The 6525-nt window shown below is 56.4% G+C and overlaps 1 long non-coding RNA gene across 1 annotated transcript; it reads left to right on the forward strand.

Moving 5' to 3' along the window:
- Positions 1 to 595: 595 nt before the first annotated feature.
- On the forward strand, positions 596 to 5977 carry LOC125754303 (uncharacterized). Its single transcript, XR_007408202.1, has 2 exons — positions 596 to 779; positions 4270 to 5977. It is a non-coding gene; the product is annotated as an uncharacterized LOC125754303 (long non-coding RNA).
- The last annotated feature ends 548 nt before the right edge of the window (positions 5978 to 6525 follow it).

The raw sequence follows: 6525 nt of genomic DNA on the forward strand, positions 1-6525 counted from the left end.
ACCAGATGGGTAAATGGCTTCAAGCGTCAAGGTCCCCCCCGCAGGCCAAGGTGCAGGTGGAGCTCCAGTGAGGACCAGAGCTCTCCCCACGGCGGGCGAGGGGGGGGGCGGGATGGAGACACACAGAGGGCTCCTCCCCAGCCGAGCCTGCCCCCGGTGCACAGTCTTCGCAGAAGTTTCCTGGAACGCTTCTGCTTACGCATCCCTGGCAAGGTCCTCTCTGCAGAGGAGGCTGGGAAAGAATCTTCTAGAGATTGCATTGCTCTCCGTGATGGAAGTCAGGACGCACTCAAGAGGAGGAGGTGGCAATGGATGCTTGGGTAAGCAACGGGCTTTCCCTGGCGCATTGGACTGTGTCAGTCTGAGTTTATAAAATAGAACATGTGATAGTGATAGAAAGCAGGTGGCTGGTTGCCCGGACGTGAGGGAACAGGGACATGAGGCATCTCCTAAGCGTGGTGAACACTTCACTACCCCCAGGGTGGCGAGGGCCTCAGGGGGCCGTGCACGGGTCCGGTCGTGTCATAGACGCACGCAACGTGCCGCGCGGTAGTCGGAATGTTTGTTTCTCCCTATAAGTTCACCCTGTGACCCTTCAGCCCCAGGGGTATTTGAGGTGGGCACTGGGGAGAGGACGCGGCCGGGAGGGTGGAGCCCTCACCAACAACATTAGCACCTTCAAGAGGAGACACACAAGAGGCCCCGGCCGCCTTGTGCCCCGTGAGGACACAGCAAGAAGGTGGCCGTCCCTGGTCCCTGGACTCTCAGCCCCGACAACGGTGAGAAATGGATTGTTGTTGTTTAGAAGCCCCTGGTCCGTGATATATTTATTGCAGCGGCCCGAACAGACTCGGCCACACTCTGTGTTAACTGTACCTGTTAGTTAAAGCTGTTAAAACTGTCAAGTGGAAGCCTAAAGAGAGGGGGTGGGGATGGGGACACAACAAAGGAGAACACAGACACGCTTTCTGGGAGGCCTCGTCTCCACGCCATCCGAGGACTCCGCATTCCCTCTTAACGGTAGAGCTGCTTTCCAAAATACCCCTCCCGGGAGACCGGGAGACTCTTCGCGTAAAGCTTGTGCACGGGGACACGATGACAGCGTATCACGGTCGGCTAGAGGGAGGACAACGGGGACGTGAGGTGACCCACTGCGCCGAGGCCTACGTGAAAGCTGACGAGTCCGACACCGGGCCGCGAGCAACACAAAATGTCCATATCCACCAATTCTTAAAAAGTCTAACTCCTCACCTGGAACAGGAACTCATTAAACCTATGATCCCTGGTTTGTAGGTTCAGCCAAGGAGGCGCAGCCATGGGTAGGAAGGATCGTTGCTTTGGGGAGTTTGGGTGGGGGGCAGCAAGAGACCAAAATCCCAAGGCTCCCGCACCTCCCGGGAGGAGGGAAGGCCACTGTCGGGCTACCAGGGGGCCCAGCCCTGCAACAGCCACCTGTCGGCACCGGGTACCCACCACGCGCCAGGCCACAGCCCGCCCCAGAAACCCAGACCCCAGCACCAGCCACTTGTCCACCCCCGTCCCTGTCGCAGACCAACGGCCTGGGGATTCAGAGACTGACCCTAAGCCCCAGGCCCTGGCATGAGCACCGGGCCCTTCTGCTCCCCTCTCCTAGGGATGGTCACTTCTTTCTAAAGTCCCTCATCCTGAGGGACCCTGGGAACCACCGCCCCCCACACCTGCTGACCACCATCCCCCGCACCCGCCGACTGCCCCTCGCCTGGCCTTCAAGGCCCATCCCAGGCCCCTCCTCGGAGAGCCTGCCTCTGATTAACCGACTAGGCATCAGCTCCCTTCTTTCCATTTCCTCGGAACCTGGTGGCCACCCCCGGCTCGCCCGCATCACCTCTTCCCAAGGCTCCGTCTGGGGTGAGCTTGCCCCCCTGGGAAGAGGGGAGCTTTCTGGAGAGGGCCCCGGCCTCCTCCTCGGGGGCTTCGGGGATCTGCTCCGCAGGTGGGCCCGCACGTCCCTCCAAGGCCACGGCGGGAGTGAAGACATTGGCTAGAACCCACGGAGAGCACTTCAAGTCCACAAGTCGTTACTTGACTTTGGAAGAGAAAGGGGCCCTTACGAAATCATTTCGGGCCACAGGGTGGCCAGAGGTGCTGTTATCTCCAGAGGATGTGGCGGGAATTCCTGGCTCTGCATCCTGGTTGGAATTTAATTTCCACCTTCAAGCAGTCTCGCTCTCAAAGGGGGGTTTTGACAGTCCCAGGACCACGGTGAGCAGGAAACCCCGGGAAGCCTCATCATCAGCCCCAAGACATCCAGGGACAGCCATGTGCGGAAACGGTGTGACATCGGACTCGCGGCCACGGGGCGGCCTCTAGGGGTTTGCAGCCGACGCCCCTGTGTCCCTCGAGGGCTGTCTCTGAGGGTCGTTTTGAAGAAGGGCACTTCCTGGGACCCGGAACGGTGAGCGGAGGATGCAGGCGGCCTTGTGGGGACATCGTGCAGCAGGGAGCAGGCGTGCGGCCCGCGGCCGGGCACCCCGAGGGGCAGCCTCTAGTGCGCGGAGGCAGGGAGCCAACAAGGGCCTCTGCCGCCCAAATAGTTCACCTGCTGCTGCATTTTATTGGTGACTCAAAATAAAGGCTTCAAGTGACAAGAAGCCAGCGTCCCGCCAGACGATGGTGACCCTGCGGGGTGCGCTGCTGCCGTGCTGTGGCTCCGCGTCCTAGGTTTCGCTGCAAGGTTCTACTCACGGCGTCCTTCGCGCCGCCTGGACTCGGGGGCCCTTGGTGCCCACACGCCCTTGAGCGGTGCACCCTACCCCCCGGCTACCAGACGCCTCAGAAATCCTCAGGGAACCTCCCAACCAGGTCGCTCCAGAAGGACACGTGACATCCAAGTTCCCAGACACGTGCCGGGCTTTAAGCCCAAGATTCACCTGCTGGGAATTCCTTCTGAGAAAATCAGTAAATATGTGTGCATAAGGCCAATCATTGTGGTAATAAGTTCAAATCCCTTAAACATCTGACCAGGGTAAGTAGCTAAAAAAATAAAATAATAAAATAAAATGATGCTCTATTCGCCTAGTGAAATATTAGAGCACCTAAAACTACGTGTCCGTGATGGTGTACCAAATAGGAATAAAAGGTCACAGAGCAATATGACAGCGGGATCTCATTCTTAGGAGAAAAATAATACCGTGCTTTTTTTATTTTACCCAATCAGGTCAGCGGGTTGGTCAGTTAAAAGAAAAAAAAATAAGTCAAAGTGGTAAAACACCGGTAATAAACATTTTGTTTTAACCCAAAACATAAATGTACACGCCTCCACCCGTCATTTGATAAAGAGCCAAGATTAATTTATTTTGGTCGCGGGTCCACTTTTTATAGCTCTGCGTCATCTGTCTTTATGTACCACACTGTCAAGTATTTTCAGTTTCAATTTCTTTAATTGGTGACAAAACATAAAGACTCTTGTGAAGCAATCTAAGTCCAAAATATTTCCATATTTCTATAATTTTTCTCCGACTTTGATGGCTGTCTTGCCTCCACCTAACGCGAGAGCAAAAATTCAGCAAGTTGCCTTTTGAAGCATCTCTCCCTTACCACTGACGTTCATTTCCATAAAAGTGATTCTCTTCTCAAAATCGCATTTCATCAGTTTGCATAATTGAGATCACACAACCAGTATAAACAAATTTGGGGGGGAAAAATACAACTGGCTCTTGATCAGTAGACGAAACTGGTGAGAAAGCAAATGCTTTCTTGAAAGGAGCCTACTTGCCACGTCAGGCGAAAAATTTTTATGGGGGGGGGGGCACCTGGGTGGCTCAGGGGTTGAGCGTCCGCCTTTGGCTCAGGTCGTGACCCCGGGGTCCTGGGTTCGAGCCCCACATCGGGCTCCCTGCTCCACCGGGAGCCTGCTCTTCCTTCTTTCTGCCCCTCCCCTCCACATGTGCATAAATAAATAATATCTTTTATTTTATTTTATTTTTTAAATAACATCTTTTAAAAAAAGATTTTACTGAGCAAACAGAAGCATTGCTTAACCCAGCACGTAGGCCCCGTGGAGGCCAGCGCCAGGCGGAAAGGCCCTTCTCCCAGTTGTCTCGTGGCTGCCTCGACAATAACCCTCCAGCCTCAACCTGCGCCACCTCCCCAGGAAGCCTTCCATGATTACCTTGGCCTTTCCTCCTGCTCCTCATCACATCAGCCTGCATTTTCTCCATAACCATCGTCGTCGTCTCTGACTCTCATTTACTATTTGATGACTGGTCTCTTGTCTCTCTTCACCAACAGACCACCAACCTGTCCACCCACTTGCTCGTCAGGGCCTCGCACACCACCTGATAGGTCGCTGCCATCTGACATGTATTGGGAGTTTGTGTGTGCGTCCGGGTGCTTGTAGTCGAAGTGGTCCCGGGAGGAAGAAATACTGTGTCATCAGAGGACTGCAGGCCCTCATCGCCCACGGCCTAAGTCGCAAGCAAGCTAACGTTAGAGAATAATTTAAATTAGACTCGACAGCACGAGGTGGTGTGGTGTGTTATCGAGCACAGCACCCCAGGACCCTGGTAAGAACATCGCAGACCCCAGGGGCGATGACAATTCCCTGGGAACTTCTCCAACGGCACCGATCCCTGAAGCATTGGTGACACTAACGTGCAGCAGACGGTGCGACCCCAGAGGAAGCTCAGTGTCTCCTCTGATTTGGCCCCTCTCCTTGTGCAGTCGGTCAACAGCACCAACCAAGCAAACCCAGTCATTTCTAGCATCTCTTCTCACCACGTCGAAGGACACATTCAGGCCCTTTGAAAATCTCGAAGACGGTTTCACATGCAAAAGACGTCACTCGGCCTCCAGAGTCTGATCCGCCCTGAGTCCCTCCTTTCCAGCCAGGAATGGAGTGCAAAGGGCCCCCCACCCCGAGGGGCCAAGGTACCTGGCGGGGAGGGGACCGGTTTGCAAGGGCAGGGGTTCCGCTCCCACCCAGGACGCAGCCTGGAGGCCGGGAAAGACGCTCTGCACCTGCCGGGTAAGGAGATGACTTTACGCAGGCGGGTGCCAGGGGGAGATTTAAGGAGAAATATCTCAAAAGAAAAGGAAAGGGTCTGGGGTTTCCTGGAGGCAGGTAGACAAGGGAGTCGGGATGGAGGATGGGGTGGGTGGATCCCGGGGAAAGCCAGAGCGAGGTCCTCTGTGGGGACGAGGGCCCCTCGGCTCGGCTCGCACCGGGGACACCTGCGAGCACTCGCAGAGCAGGCCTCCTGCTGGGCCGCCCGCCCCGTGGCCCAGGCTCCCTGCCCGCAGCTCGGGGAGGCCCTGGCCCCGCTGCTCCCAACCAGTCCTACCAGGAGGTGCGGCCCACCGACCTCCTCTCCGCGCCCTGGGGCCTCCAGCCGCCGAGGCCTGTCCTGTCGTGCGGGGGCCTGCAACCCTCACTCCCGCCGCATCGGGCTGGGACAGAGCCTTCCCCAGCGGTTCAACCCCACCCGGTCCCCGGTCCCCAGTGCAGCAGGACCACAGGCAGCCGCTGCAGGCCCGGGTGGCAGCGGGACGTGTCCCCCACGGCCTCCGGGTGCCGGGCCCCTGCCCACGCTGTCCGGGGACACCAGCCAGCCCGTCCCCCCAGTGGGTTGGCCCAACTGTTAAGTGCTCTCAACACTCAAAAGCCAAAGTCTAACCTCTTTGTAGCCATAAGGGAAAGCTCACTTACCCGAGGGTGTCCTTTGAGCGCCCTCTCGGGGTCAGCCTGTCCGGAAGGAGCGACAGGACAGGACGGTCAAGGTGGGGGGCGCCTGGGGGGCCCAGTCGATGAAGCATCTGCCTTGGGCTCAGCTCATGATGCCGAGTCCCGGATGGAGCCCGGCGTGAGGCTCCCGGTCGGCAGGTCCTCTGCTCCCCTCTGCTCCCCCATCTCCTCTCCCAGCTCGGGCTCTCTCGCTCACGCTTGCTCACTCCCTCTCTCGAATAAATAAATACAACCTTTAAAAAAAAAAAAAAAAAAAAGATGACCGAGATAGGATAGGAGAGAAAATCAGCCCCTCCCCAATCTAGAAACTTCTCGTCCCATTAAAAAGTCAACCAACCTAAAGTACCCTTAAGACTTTAGCGCCTTGTGCAACCACGACCCCATTATAGAATCTCAATGTCGTGGCCTTTTTGTTCTCCAGGACTCGTAATGTGCCTCCTTCACTGTCACACACACGTCTGACCTCTTTTCAGACACATGTTTGACATCCTTGCAAATGCATGTGAGCAGCAGCCCCCTCACGTCTCGCCTTTTTTGAAAGGGCTTTTGGAAGTCCACTTACGAGGTGACGTGCAAGGCCGTCTCCCCACCCCCCCGCCCCCGTCCATTCCGAAGCCCCATCTCCCCAGCTGACTGCAAGGAAAAGGTTGAAGGGGAGACTGAAGAGAAGAAGCCCGTCACTGGCAGACGGAAACTGAAAGGACCCCAAAAGAGAAAAAAAAAAGTTTTGTGGGTTTTTTTTTCTTCGACCTTGCTTCTTTCCTAGCTTCTGTTCTCGCTAGGATCTGCACCCCCGCCCTGCA

The sequence above is a fragment of the Canis lupus genome, chromosome 34 (assembly GCF_003254725.2).
Source record: "Canis lupus dingo isolate Sandy chromosome 34, ASM325472v2, whole genome shotgun sequence".
NCBI lineage: Eukaryota > Metazoa > Chordata > Mammalia > Carnivora > Canidae > Canis > Canis lupus.